Source organism: Leguminivora glycinivorella, chromosome 18, assembly GCF_023078275.1.
Source record: "Leguminivora glycinivorella isolate SPB_JAAS2020 chromosome 18, LegGlyc_1.1, whole genome shotgun sequence".
NCBI classification, from domain to species: domain Eukaryota; kingdom Metazoa; phylum Arthropoda; class Insecta; order Lepidoptera; family Tortricidae; genus Leguminivora; species Leguminivora glycinivorella.
Genome location: NC_062988.1, coordinates 6,096,974 through 6,112,222, shown reverse-complemented (window position 1 = coordinate 6,112,222; position 15,249 = coordinate 6,096,974). Strand labels below are relative to the sequence as shown.

The 15,249-nt window shown below is 36.7% G+C and overlaps 1 protein-coding gene across 6 annotated transcripts in view; it reads left to right on the top strand.

Moving 5' to 3' along the window:
• LOC125235973 (U8-agatoxin-Ao1a-like) overlaps window positions 1–15,249 on the top strand; it is an 87,158-nt gene that overhangs the window by 878 nt on the left and 71,031 nt on the right. The window lies entirely within an intron of this gene.

The following is a 15,249-nucleotide window of genomic DNA, read 5'->3' as shown; positions in this document are numbered from 1 at the left end:
CAGAGCAATACACACCCAAAGTAAGAAAACACTGTTATTGTTTAACACCAGATATGTATTCTGGACCATATAGAAAAGTGGTTAATGTTTCATTGTAAGATTTGACCACTTGTCCGAAACTCATTTGCAATGATTCATACAGAGCAAATATAAATACTTAAAAAATAAAAATGGAAAAATTTACCCCTAAGCCTTGCACGGATTGCAAATGATGCGGGTTCAAGTCCCGCCGGAAGCGTAAATTTTTCCATTTTTTCCTTTAATATAAAAATGTTTAGAATCGTTAGCAGACGTTTCTGCTTGTTAAAAATAAACTTAAAAAATAAATTTTAAATTTTTAAAGTCGCAAGTACGGGGACTTCCCTAAACCCCCCAATATATAAAAGTAAAACACAAAATATTTCGACATCTAAATAGTCATTTAGTCATTTAGTCATTTATTTATTGCAACCATAGTGTAGTACAGAATAGGTAATTAATACCACGGCAAGAGAATGTCATACCGTTATTACTTCATAAAACTCAGAATAAATTAAACCACGGAAGAGAAATACCGGTATTACTCTTACCCTACAGCGGTACTTATTGAGATTCCAATTTAAAATTTAATTAAACATTCGGCCTCAAGATAACTCCGGATTGTGATACCGGTACGGATACTGATCCGGGTACACCCCTACCGGATTCTGACGGATTGTTTGAAGTATTGCGGGATTAGTCGGTTTTCTTGACAGTTCTATTAGCAAAATTAAAATGTATTGAACAATTAAAAGCAAAGTCTAACCAGAAATATATGACTACGCGCTATGGTGCGGAATTTCATTAGACCTAATATTTTCTTTATAGGGGAAACCGAGGTGATTTGTGACAAAGTCGATTTTTGGGTACTTATTAACTATAACGACTGGTCTGGGTCAGTCGGTAGTGACCCTGCCTGCTAAGCCGCGGTCCTGGGTTCGATTCCCGGTAAGGGCATTTATTTGTGTGATGAGCACAGATATTTGTTCCTGAGTCATGGATGTTTTCCATTTGTGTTTATCTATCTAAATATTTATATCGTCGCTTAGCCCCCATAGTACAAGCTAAGCAAAGTTTGGGGCTAAGTTGATCTGTGTCCCCAATATGTTTTATTTTTTATTTTATTATAATATCAGCAAGTTCGCAATAGCGCAGGATTGCTAGGTCAAAACTTAAAGTAAAAAAACCAGCGCTGTTGTGAGCTTGATAATAAGTTCCCAAAAATAGACGTTGTCACAACTCTCCTCTGTCACAACTAAGCTCGGTCTCCTCTCTCTCTTTCGCTTCGCTCGTGGTTCAACTATAGAATCCTTTCACTTGCTCATTTTTCAATTCCATACTCTACGTTAAAATACAACTTTTGCCCCCTTGTATAACAAATAACTATATTTGACTACTAACAATTGTTAACTTGACTTGGCTAGACCCACTAGACCATTTGATTGATAATTTAGTTCACTTCAAATCCTTAGGACATAGGTAAAACTCATAAATATCTTTGACAGTCTTCAACATTAATTGTGTTTAACATTAGTCGTAAAATGTTTCCAATTAAATATTCCGGATTCGAATTTATTGACTGAATAATTTGCTGTTTTAGTTGGTACGTAGTTCCTTACTCCAACTGAAATATATCCCAGTTTGTTATCTGTATGTATAGAATTTCAGCAAAAATAAATCCATTATTTGATGTTTCTAAGAATTATATATTATTTATATGGCCGTGTAGAGACTATAGGTATAATTGTGTAAACATTTTATTATGCATATTTATCCGGATTTACCTCGGGTTTGTTACTGATGATATGACATAAATTTGAAGTCACAGCAATACATTATGTTTTCTTTCAGTGTAGGCACAGTACTTTTTACTATTAACATTTTAACCATACTTTTCATCATGTCTGATGGAAAAAATAAGACTATAAAAAGTCCCTTTACTTCATATTCATATTCATATTCATATCTATTTATTGCATCCATGGTGTTATAAGATGTTACAAAGTAGGTATACGTGCTCATGGACCCTATTAGGGCGTGGCAACATATATTTATATGCTATAACTACGTTTACATTAAACACTAACACTACACATTTTACTAGGTCACACATAGTAGAAACGATTATAGGTATACGATACAAAAACAAAACTTAAGTATTAAGGCTTCATAATTATAAATAAATAATTAAATAAGTTATTTAATTGTCCATGAACTCTTGGAGAGTATATGGACATTCATTAACAAGATAAGTTTTGAGTTTATTTACAAAGTTAACATATTTGTGTTCATTATAAAGCATTTATTATCGCTGGCCCCTTGATAATACGACGATAAATTCTACACCAAGATGTAAGCGATAAATTCCAGACTAGGTTTGTAGGAAACAGTTTTCATGTCTCTGAGGTTTATCGCATTGGTAAAACTGTCCGTTAGTAGATATGAAACTCTCCACTAACACCGTAAAATCCTACATGCTAAGGCCTGATTTAGACGGCGGCGTAAGAACTCGCATGCGATTTTAGTTGAGGGCTGTTGAGGTTACATACAATTTTGCGCAGCCATCAAATACCGCAATGTAATAAAACTCGTATGCGAGTTCTCGTACCGTCTAAATGGGCCCTAATTCTAACTTAATATCATTAGCCTCTCGTATTATGCTTAGGAGCAGATCTGCTCCATATCGTTTCAACTTGAATAATCGTCACTACTTATAAAAAATCTCGTATCTCACGCTGTTCCTAAGTTAGAACGCAGTAAGTCTATATGCATTCCATACATACTTACTACAATTTTCTTTTCATTGACAGACGAAGATACAAGTTTTTTTTAAAGTAGTGACGATATGTATTTATTATGACTGATATATGAATGACAATTTCTTGACAGGGGCATACGAAAGCTTAAGACATGTGAATGATATCGTTCCGATAATCGTAAATGTAGTTCGTGCTTGCCCGTAGCTGCGTTGGCGCGGGCGAGACGCACTGTTACTAAATTACAGATGTATTGCGAAAAGGATTTCCTTCGTATTTTTCGGAAACGTTCGTATTTGTCATGCTAGTTCAGTCAATGTCTGTACATCTTGTACTGAGACTGACTGAAATAGCATGACACGTTCGTACGTTTCCGTGACAATACGAAGGCAAATCTTTTCGCACTACATCTGTACATAGATTTTGATGTAAGTTTGAATCGGTCTGCTAGGCTACCTACCTCGCTATTAGGGTGAATGCACAAACGCTCACGATAATATCTCTTTCGTAGCTATCTATCTCTATACTCTATAGCTTTTGTGTATTGGCGCGACAGAGCCAGACTACAATTCTGCGGCGTTTCGGCACAGTATAATAAAGGGTATTATCATACAGTATGGCCACTCCCGTTCCCCGCTGAAAGTGCCGCCCACCCCCTCTCGGTTACCTCACAGTTACCGCCTGTCAAAAACGCGAACAGTCGACCTGTCATATGTCACTCATACAAGCATAGTACGCGTTCACCTACACGAGCTTAGACTGTGTGCTAGGAAGGCGCCTCTTTCATATATTTAATCGCCAGTGTCCGAGGTGTGGTTTCGGTGGCGTTTCGCGTCGCAGAAACGCCATTCGGCTACGGGGCCTGGTGCCGTAGCCGAATGGCATTTTTGCGACGCGAAACGAAAACGAAACGCCGCGAAAGGTAGTCTGGCTCAGTCGCGCCAATACTCAAGAGCGATAGAGATAGATATCTACGAGCGTTTCGTTTCGTGAGCGTTTGTGCTATTCGACTACGTATTACCCTGTTGTCTTGGTTAGCGTGAGTGATGAGTGATGAGACGACTCGCTGGGGCCCGTTTCTCGAAAGGTACAAGCCTTGTATTACAAGTGCGCGAACTGTCAAATCGTATGGGTTGTCATGGAAACACACTTGCAATACAAGGCTTGTACCTTTCGAGAAACGGGCCAGTCGTTCGCATGTGCATAGACATGGAAATGATGAGTGTGGTATTTCGCAATAAGCGTCCATCTTACAAGTGTGTCGGTTCAATAACTTGCGATCCGATCTCCTTCCATTCTATATTTGTCGGCGCCATCTTAGAAAACCAAGCCTTTTTAACCTACATACTTTATGAATACTTTATAAGATTACGATGTAGCGAAAGATCATCTGAATATATTTGACTTTATTACCAAGTAACCCAAGGGTTTGTGTGTTTATAGGGGAAACATATGACGGTCGGGAGCCTCAATTGTCTTAGACCTTAGACGTATTTTTACGGACGTAGTCCGGTTTATGAGTTAAGCTAAACTCTAGAAAAAACGTTTAGATAGTTTTTTCTGGGATTATTTGTTTCTTTTTTTATTTTCGTCGCTTTTATCCGCTATCGCCCTACGCTACAATACTTCCAACTTCACTACTGAAATGGTTGGCAGTCCTTATTTCGTGTTTCTCCAGGAACTTTCTACTTTGCACAGCTAAACTATGGAATGAACTAATTCTTAGAACAAATTAATTTATCCTCATAAATAATAATTTAATTTGTATTTTTTTAGTAGACACACTACTATTTAACTATAAACTGAAATAAATGTCATATACAAAGAAAAAGTGACCATGGCCTCCAAGTGTTCAAAGTTGGATTCGAGCCAGCGCCCTCCGTTATCGCGACGGATGCCTAAACCAAGTGGCCATTCGGACACGGTGGCGGGGGGCGCCATAAACCATCGGTAATTGTGTCATAATATACTTGAAAATTTCGACTCTTGCCACCGTGTCCGAATGGCCGAGTGGTTTAGGCATCCGTCGCGATAACGGACGCTAGTTCGAATCCAGCTTTGAGCACTTGGAGGTCTTGGTCACTTTTTCTTTGTATAAGACATTTATTTCCTTTTAACGATTGAACTGTCAATTTATGTATATTTATTTTCGGACTACACTTTTATGAGCTATGCCTAGTATGCCTACCCCTTTTTAGGTACACAGGTGTGTTTATGTACTTATGCACATCTGAGTGTATGAAACAAGTAAAGCAATTACTTTCTAGTTCATTCCTCTTTGCGTTATCCCGGCATTTGCCACGGCTCATGGGAGCCTGGGTGGCTAGCCGAATGGCACAATCGCTCACGAAACGCTCACGAAACGAAGCGCTAGTAGATATCTATCTCTATCGCGCTTGCGTATTGGCGCGACAGAGCCAGCGGCGTATCGCTTTCGTTTGGCGTCGGAGAAATGCCATTCGGCTACGGGGCCTGGAGTCCGCTTTGACAACTACTCCCAAGATTTGGCGTAGGCACTAGTTTTTACGAAAGAGACTGCCATCTGACCTTCCAACCCGAAGGGTAATTAGACCTAATTGGAATTAGTCCGGTTCCCTTACGATGTTTTCCTTCACCGAAAAGCGACTGGCAAATGTCAAATGACATTTCGCACATACATTCCGAAAAACTCATTGGTGCGAGCCGGGGTTCGAACCCGCGATCTCCGGAACGAAAGTCGCACGTACCAAAGCTTCCAATTAGTTTCTAGTTATCCACATTAATATCTAGTCGTGGAAACTAATAACTCCATTGCGTTATTGAATTATTGGTTAACATAGCGGAGTAATTAGCGTTTAATCAAGCGTGCTTAGAAAGGCAATCAATGCCGAGATTATTAAGGTTAATAATGTTAATATACTGTATTCGGTCATATTAATTTATCAATTCAATACTCTGTAACTCACAGAAGTTACAGAGTATTCAATTACTTGCTATGATTGTGTACTATTCTGCTTTAGGCTTAGACATCGCATATGTTCTTTTAGATAGAAGTACCTGGGGACCGAGCTTCGCTCGGTTCTATTTTATTATTTCACGTCTTTAAATAAAAAACAACTCTAAAAATAAAAAAAAAAAACAAAAAAAATATTTCTGGCCGGGATTCGAAACCCTGACACCACGAATATTAGACCCACCGGCCCTCTTACGACAGAGCTACGGGTCCGATATTAGCAACCATATTTTTTGTTTACTAACGCGCGAGAAAAACGCATGAAAACTCGAAAATTCGCATTTTCCGGGTGTAAAGCTAAGCTAGATCTAATTTATATATACAATAATTTATCGTTGAAAGGTATAAGATATTATAGTCTTTTAAGGTTTTATCCGATTAAACTGTACACGTTAAAAATCAGCCCTTAAATGAAAATGGTTTTGTCAAACGAATAATGTTTTTGACAATATCAAAACTGTAGTTTGGTTTTTGATACACAGCAGCATACAAAGCAGAATGCCCGCAAATCCAAAGTTGTATGTAGTATTTGAAATCCTGTAATCTCGTTCTTTGAAGTACAGTCAACCAATTGGAACCCTAGGCCACTCTACAACCATGTCAAAATGAGAAGCAGTAGGAGATTTCTTACAATCTGATTTATAACGTCACTATGACATAGTTCTACAGTGGCCCAGGGTTCCAATTAGTTGACTGTACTCCATATACTACTGTAGACATTCGGAAAATATTCGGCAAAGACAGAGGCGTAATTTATTTATCTTCCAAATATGTGATAATTGAATTTCTCCTGACAAATTTCCTTATTTTTTTTTTATTTACATAATCTTAATAAAACATATCGTCACTACTTTGAAAAAGTCTGTGGAAAACGACGTAATGCTATTTTTGAAAAAGGACGGCTAGTAATGTTCAATCTAGTGGTAAAGACCACTCGTTTTTCATCCTATTAGTAGAATTTAAATCGCTAGTAGTGGAGATATTATTGAACGAAATTCACGAAATCGAATAGTCGACATTCCAAAAATCGGCCCCCAGGCTAAACGTATTGCAGTGGCTAATAAGTAAACATATTAGACTACAGGATCAGGCTAAATGTATTGCAGTAGCTAATAAGTAATACATATACTTTCCCTGCTCGACCCACATAATCCAACCCGAGATAGCCCCCCGCAGCTTTTCTTCACGGTCGGATTAAGATGTGTTGTTTTTTCCGGTTCCTTATAAATGTAGGGAAACGCACAACTGATAATAGAAATAACCCAATTTTCTGAGAGCTCGCAAGTTTGTGCAAGTAAAAATTACAAAGCTATATGATAAATTTGGTGTTTCTTAATCTTCAGAATAATAATCTGAAGATTAAGAAACACCAAAAATTGTCAATACATGAACCTCTCTCACTAGTACAGTCGCCGGCATAAATAAAAGTGATGTACTTTGTAGCTTTAAATCGTTTGACAATTTCGTATGACATTACAAACGAGACGTTAATGTGACAAGGTATAGAAATCATCACATATTTATGACTGGTGACTGTACGAGAAGGGGTTAATGGTGTACAGTCAACCAATTGGAACCCTAGGCCACTGTAGAACTATGTCATAGTGACGTCATAAATCAGATTGTAAGAAATCTCTTACTGCTTATCATTTTGACATGGAACTGTAGAGTGGCTCTAGGGTTCCAATTGGTTGATTGTACCTATGTTGAAACTTCAAACGGAACGTTAAAGTTGACGTTTAGCAAAATCTTGAAAACAACAATCTGTAGATATTAACGCTCACGAAATTATTACATTCAAATATTTGAACAGTTATTCCAACTATATTGAACAGGAATGCTTAATTCAGCAATTCCCGTCAACTTTGTACAATGCCACGTCAGCAAATTTTAATTGATCCTATTTTGTTACCAACATTTAGTAATATAATTCGACTTTCGTAAGATATATACAGGATAATTGTTATAATTAAGAAAATATAGATACTAGAGAACCTTAATGACGAAATAAAACTTAATAAAATCTCAATTAATCAACAAAATCTTGGTAACAAAATAGGAATTAATAAAAACAAATTTAACTTTTCCCTTAATTTTTGTACAAAGTTGACGGGAATTGCTGATTTAATGTTATCTATGTACGCAACGTACCAAATATGTATGGAACGTTGATGAATTGCGGCACCACAGAAATCAGAGCGTAAGCGTATTGTAGCTAGCCCTCCCTGTCTCTCTTCTGTAGTGCGACAGAGACAGACTCCGTTTCGATCGAGCCTCAACGATTGTCACGTCGGCTAGGCCGGCTGGATTGATTTTTCAAAGTAAATATTACATCAATCACCAATAATGGAAAGTGGAAAATGAATTGCGAATAATGGGAAAGGAAAAACGAGTAAACTCACAGCTTGTTAATGAATATTCATGTATTTACATAATCTTTACATATAGAAACAGCATAAAACATGAAACTTAATAGCTAGCTTAAATCTAATATAGGCCCTTTGCTTGGGCTTGGGGCATTGTACCAAAAGATGCTGGCGATATTTTGTCCTTAATCTTAATAAGTCCATTTTCATTGATGGAACAGTCGTAAATATTTTTGCATGATCCATACCAATTCTCAAGGCATTAAGTCCGCCATTTGTACTTTTTTTTTCCAATTGTGCAATAAAGTTTAAATAAATAAATAATAATATTATAAATGGGAAAGTGTGTGTGTCTGTTTGTTTGTCCGTCTTACAGAGCGACGAATTGACGAGATTTTCTAAGTGGACATAGTTGAAGCGATGGAGAGTGACATAGGCTACTTTTTGTCTCTTTCTAACCCCCATTCTCTAAAATGGGAGATGGAAGTTTGTGTGTCCGCAATTTTCGAATTTAACGCTAGTGAAGCCGCGGGCAAAAACTAGTACGTACATAATATGTGAAACTCAGTACCTACATAGTCGGTCCTAAAGTTCTGTCACAAATGCTTTAACTGATAAAATTGTATATAAAGGTTTTTATTCAATAAAAAATACATGATATCAAAACCTGTTTTATACTTATTAAAATGTGATATAAACGATCGAAAATGTAGATCGTGATTTTTAAGAATCCTTGATTACTTTGAGTTTGTCGATAGACGTCAGCACGCGGAAAAATAGACTTCGCAAAAGAAAGAAAAAAACATTGTTACATTAGCCAAATAAAATAATTATTTTTTTAGTATGAGTTCTCTGAATTTGGGCATATTGAATTACTGGTATTTCATTTTCCTAGAAATCTTTAAGTCTGCTAGTAACCTTTAGAACTTGGGTACTTTTCAGTAAAACGCTTAGATTTCACAATCATCAACGGGAATGTGCAACAAAACGTTGTACAGTAGCAATATTGTCCATTTAATTCACAAAATCATATACAAACTTAAAGATAAAAGACCCAGCGTTTATAATAAGTATCATTAAAGCATATTAAGCCAACCAAAAATAAATAAAAAATAAAAACGTCCGGAAGAGGTCGCGTGTTTCTTGACTTGTTTTTTTTTACCAAATTTTCAGATGTTACAAGGAACCACGCGAAACTGCGACAGCAAAGTACTTTAAGTAATATTGCAATTTATTCAGTATGAAACGAGCTTTCAAACCATGCATATGCATAGTAAGAAATATCTGTCAATAAAGTTTTTATCACTTAAAACCTTTGTGACAGAACTTTAGAACTGACTAAGTAATAAATATTTCACCATTAGTTTAGTTTAGTTTATTTATTTCATAATGGTAAATTACAGTATAAATTACTCTACACATTAAATAAATGTCATATACAAAGAAAAAGTGACCAAAGCCTCCAGTGCTCGTCAGTGGTCACTTTTTCTTTGTATATGACATTTATTTAATGTTTAGAACATAATAGTAGTGTTACTACTTAAAATAACAAGTTAAAATATTTTCTATGAAAGTAATTTAATTTGTTCTTAGAGTGTAAATTATTCTACGTTAACCTATATGAATTTACATTATGATCGTCAATTATGATAATTTGGCATGCAAAGATACAATAATATAACGTCAATAATACTCAAAAACAATAGAAATTATTAAATTAACAATTTGTAAATGTGGTTTTCAAAACCACCGTCATTAAAAACTAAATAAATAATAAAGCACAAGTCAGATTAAAAGTCTAATAGTTAGGTATCTCATAATGATCGTCATATTAAAATGAAATTATGAGCAATTGGTAATAATAATAGTTCAAAATGTCAAGTAAATTATTACAATTTTAATTCCATGTATTCATCTACCGAATATAATGGATTTTTCAATAAAAAGTTCCTCAGTTGAAGTTCAAATGCTTCGTCAGAGATTTCAGTTCTTAATTCGGCGGGTAGAAGTTCGTAATAGGTAGGGAGGGCCTATCACTCGTGGATTCTTGCATGAAAGTGCCATGCGACGCGGCACTCTGTGGTATTTTACTAATGTAAAACACGTCAGATAAACTCACCTATTTGTACCTACTTAATTTACTTTATTGCCATATCACCCAGTCAGTACAGTCATAATACGAGTAATAGTGGAATATTTCATGGACTAAATTTAGAAAGTCAAACAAGCTCTCTCAGTAGACGAATAAACTTGTAAAACTAAAGTAACTCGGCTAAAATCAAAGTCAATACGGCTTATAAACAACTAAACGTCTTCTCGTGAAGTACCTATTTATTAAAACGCCCGAGAAGGGCATAAACCTCTACTATGGGTCCTAGACCTTTCAAAATACTCGTACTTTACTCGATGACGTAAACGTCGGAAATTACATTTATATGTAGTATTGACAAAGTGAACAGCCCCACAAAATATTATGTAATAGTACAAGTACAGAAGGCTCACTCCTTTGACGTTTACAAAATGCCGCCATTCTAAATTCTTACCTACATTAACAAAGGGACCGCACGCGAGCAGCCGACATTGAATTCTATTGCGCCACGCGAAGTCGTCACTAGTGAATGGGCCGCGAACTCGCGGCCACCGGCATGTACTTGTAGCGCGGCGATAGAATCGTAAAGTGAGTCGCCCCTGACAGCGCTCCAAAACCGATACTTATTAGAACCGTACATTTTCCGTAACATTTAAACTATCGAGTATTGATTGGGCTTAAGGAGTACATTTCCCAACCTACTTTAAACTTTTATCTATCGTTGACAGGTTTCAAAATTGACAAAATGTTGACATTCTCATGCCCAATTAAGGGTTAACACCTCGCCGCCGGTGGACGCATCGCTGCTGTCAGTTCATGTTCGGTTCACATCATCATCATATCAGCCCTTTATAGCCCACTGCTGAGCATAGGCCTCTTCTAGTACATACGCCACTTGTCCCGGTCCTGAGCTAGTCTCATCCAGTTGTGACATGTTGCTAGGCAGAGTGACGGCAGCGCAGAAGAAGCGCTTGGCATCCGTTAGCTCGTAGGGTGAAAATTGCGGGTCACAAATGGGGATTGATTTTTGAAAAAAAAATCGTTTATTCTCAAAATAAACCCTTTTTTAACAACATGAATCTTCTGCCAAACTGCAGGACAGTTTGTTGGCAGAGGGGACTCCCTAACATAATCTAAGTGAATCTCGAACGCATGAATTCGCCGGTCGAAAGTCGAAAAAGACGTAATGTTACGACTTTCGAACGGCGAATTCATGCGTTCGAGGTTCAAAAATCGGTCCCTGGATGAGACATAGCGAATAAAGCCGTCATTAAGTGTGTGCATGATGAGTTGATGACACGACTCGCTAGTCGTTCGCACACAGCCATGGAAATGTTACGCGTGTATTGCGCAATAGGAGCGTCCATCTATAAGTGTATAGGTTCAATAAATTGCGACAAGCACATAAATACAAATTGCCCGACATGGCCGATCTTCTTCCTTCCTCAGCAATTCCCGTCAACTTTGTACAAAAATTAAGGGAAAAGTTAAATTTGTTTTTATTAATTCCTATTTTGTTACCAAGATTTTGTTGATGAATTGAGATTTTATTAAGTTTTATTTCGTCATTAAGGTTCTCTAGTATCTATATTTTCTTAATTATAACAATTATCCTGTATATAACTATCTTACGAAAGTCGAATTATATTACTAAATGTTGGTAACAAAATAGGATCAATTAAAATTTGCTGACGTGGCATTGTACAAAGTTGACGGGAATTGCTGAAGTGTGTGCATGATGAGTTGATGACACGACTCGCTAGTCGTTTGCACACAGCCATGGAAATATATGTTACGCGTGTATTGCGCAATAGGAGCGTCCATCTATACGTGTATAGGTTCAATAAATTGCGACAAGCGTATTAAATACAAATTGCCCGACATGGCCGATCTTCTTCCTTCCTACATCTGTGAGTAACATACAGGGTGTAAACCTAATACGGGCGAACCTCATAACGGTGGTGAGTATAGGACATAAAAAATGGAATTAGATAACTTTTACTTAAAATTGAGTTATTTTTTTTATCCATACAAAATAATTCGGCCCGCAACGTAATGCAAACACACTCGCGTTAACCGCTCGTTGACAGTTGTCATTGATTGTCATTGCAACCACGTTTACAGTACATTGCTGCTGGGAAATTTTTCAAAAATTCATTATGGGGTGAAACTTAAAAGTAACTCAAAAACACTTCTTAATTAATGATAACAATATTGAATTATATGCCTGGTTTCATTTATCGCCCTTATTAGGTTTACGCGCTGTATACTAAAACGTCGAAAGCTCAAAGGCTCATGGTAGCGGCTCAGGTTACCTGGGTAACCTTAATTTCTCATCGCCCCAGTATCAAGTTTATTACCCGGGTAATACCAACCCGACGCTATGCTGGGCTTAATGAAATTGCTGCCTGATTTTTAGAGTTCAATATGTAAAAATTTTAAACATAAAATATGTAAGTTTGTCTGCATTAATCACGTATTAACTAAGTTTCTGCGAGCGTACCACTATTTCGATAAACTTTATTGCATCGCTGCATCCCTATCGCACTTTAGACGCCGTGTCTTGCATGGGCGACGGTCGCGCGACCGTCGCCGTCGCGTCTCATACTTCCATATCGATAAGGTTTGATTTCGCATGCGTCGCATCCGTCGCCCACGCAAGCCACGGCGTTACAAATAGTGCAAAGGACGGCCTGATGTTTTATCATTTATCGCGCGATCATACCTGCCTGCCTGGTTATTACATGAGAAAACAAATAATAATCACGACTTTTTTTGTCACTGACTTTATTTTTTTAAATTAGTTATTTAAAATCATAATTTTATCGCCAATTATACCAGCCAGCTTTGGTCATCAAGTTAAAAAAAATATGAAATTACTTTGCATTCTTGTGGATAAAATGCAATTAAGTACTTTGTCATTCATTTACTGTCTACTTCTATCAAGATACCCTTTACCAGTTGGTGTGTCTTAGAGCCCAGTGCGTCGTACTTGCAATTGCGTTTATTTATGCACCTAAAAGGAATCATATAGCAGAGATAATGTTGCAAGCGGCGGTCTTATCACTACTGAAATATCTGTCGTCCGGAGCTGATTTCTAATTCCAGACCAGTCTCTGTTAATAAATCTTGCTAGATTCGTCCCGTGGGACTGGCTTTGAATTCGGAATTTTAGGCTAGTCGTGTGATGAATGGGTCATCAAATGGGACAGTTAGCTGCAGAGATATCTACCCGTCTTGCATGATAACTTGTAAATCGGGACTCGTTGGAGGTCAGTTTAAAAAACAATAAATTATTTCTGATTTAAAAGTTCTTATGTGCAATAATCGTGATAGTTTATTTAAACCAGTGTCCTACTTGTATCGTTTTTAGGTAAGGGGTGGTTTAACTAATATTAAATTAACTGCTTTAAAATTGATAAAAGTAGGTGAATCTAGTAATAAAGATGATTTACCACCTGTGGAACTACTGGAAGCAGTGATCAACGCATTTTTTGCGTTGTAGTTTCCTCGCTATAGTGAGGGGAAAAGTTTTGTGTTACACTCGGGTGCAAATGTATTTTACTTCTCGTGTGTTAAAAAACTCGCAAGTTCAGGATTCTATTCTCGAACCACTCGCTTCGCTCGTGATTCAACTATAGAATCCCTTCACTTGCTCGTTTTTCAATTCCACACTCGGCGTTAAAATACAACTTTGCCCCCTTGTATAACAAATAACTATTTTTTATTTTATTTCTGAAATAAATGTAAAAACTTGTTAAATAGAAATAATGTTTATAATAAATGAACTTTACAATACCTACACTAACATTAAACTAATATGAACAATACCAGGGCCAGGATTTCACTTAGTTACAAGGTGGTGCCCCATCGCAAAAGACGTTTTGAATCATCCTATACTCTGTACTTTAAGGTACTTAAAAGAACGTAAACAAATAATTTGTACATTTTCGCATTACAATATTTGTTTGTTATTAGCGGATCTGTGACTGAACGATATGTTTTTAACTTTCTTATTTGTCGTAAACGTCTACGAGCCATATTAATATTCAATCAAGCCTCCGTGGCTCAGTTGGTCAGAGCGGCTTGACCATTCCAGAAGGTCGCAGGTTTGAATCCGACCTCTAATTTCAAATTATTTTTAACACATATTTTGATTTGTGTTTTTAAGTAGTCACACTACTACATATAAATTAAAAATCGAAATAATATGTCATATATTAAAGAGAAAATGACGGACAGTGGACACCACCTGTGGCAAAGAACGGATTCGAACCGGCGTCTTTAGCAATCCGGGCTAACGCCTTGAACTACTAGGCCATCCCATCACAAAGAAAAACTTACGGACACCACCAGTGGCGAAGGCCTGATTCGAACCGCCGGCTTTTTCTTCTAAAAATTAGGTTACAACAATGAGCACCCAAATTACACTTATACGCCTTAAGGAATTCAGTTTCCTTTTCGTTAAAAAGTCCTACATAATTAATTATATTACGTCCTACATAATTAGAAATTGTGTTTTTTCACAAATTCCTCCGTGTATTTTCTAAATTATTCTCATCAAAACGAATTAACGTCGATGAAACATTAATGAGGTACCTATTCATTAATACCGTTTAAATAGAATGTCGAGGAGGCTTTGAATAAAATAGATAAATTATTTATTGTCACAAGTCACAACATGGTCGTTACAATCAACCGACGTATTATGCTTCAAATTTTATCCACGTGAATAAGAAGACATCTGTCGCTCTCACACTGACGTACATGCCAAAGCGTGACGGATGCTTTATTTACATAGATAAGTGATAAAATTGGAAGCATAACACGCCGGCTGTACCTTGTATTGTAATACAAGGGAACTTAACTAACACTCTAGGTTTACGTGTTCCGCGAGCACGGCCAGTGCAACCTGACCGAAACGTTGGAAAAGAGGTAAAATAATCTTATACTTTTAAACGAGCAATTCTTGTATATTTATTTATTTATTTATTTATTTATTTATATATATATTTATTTACACTGACG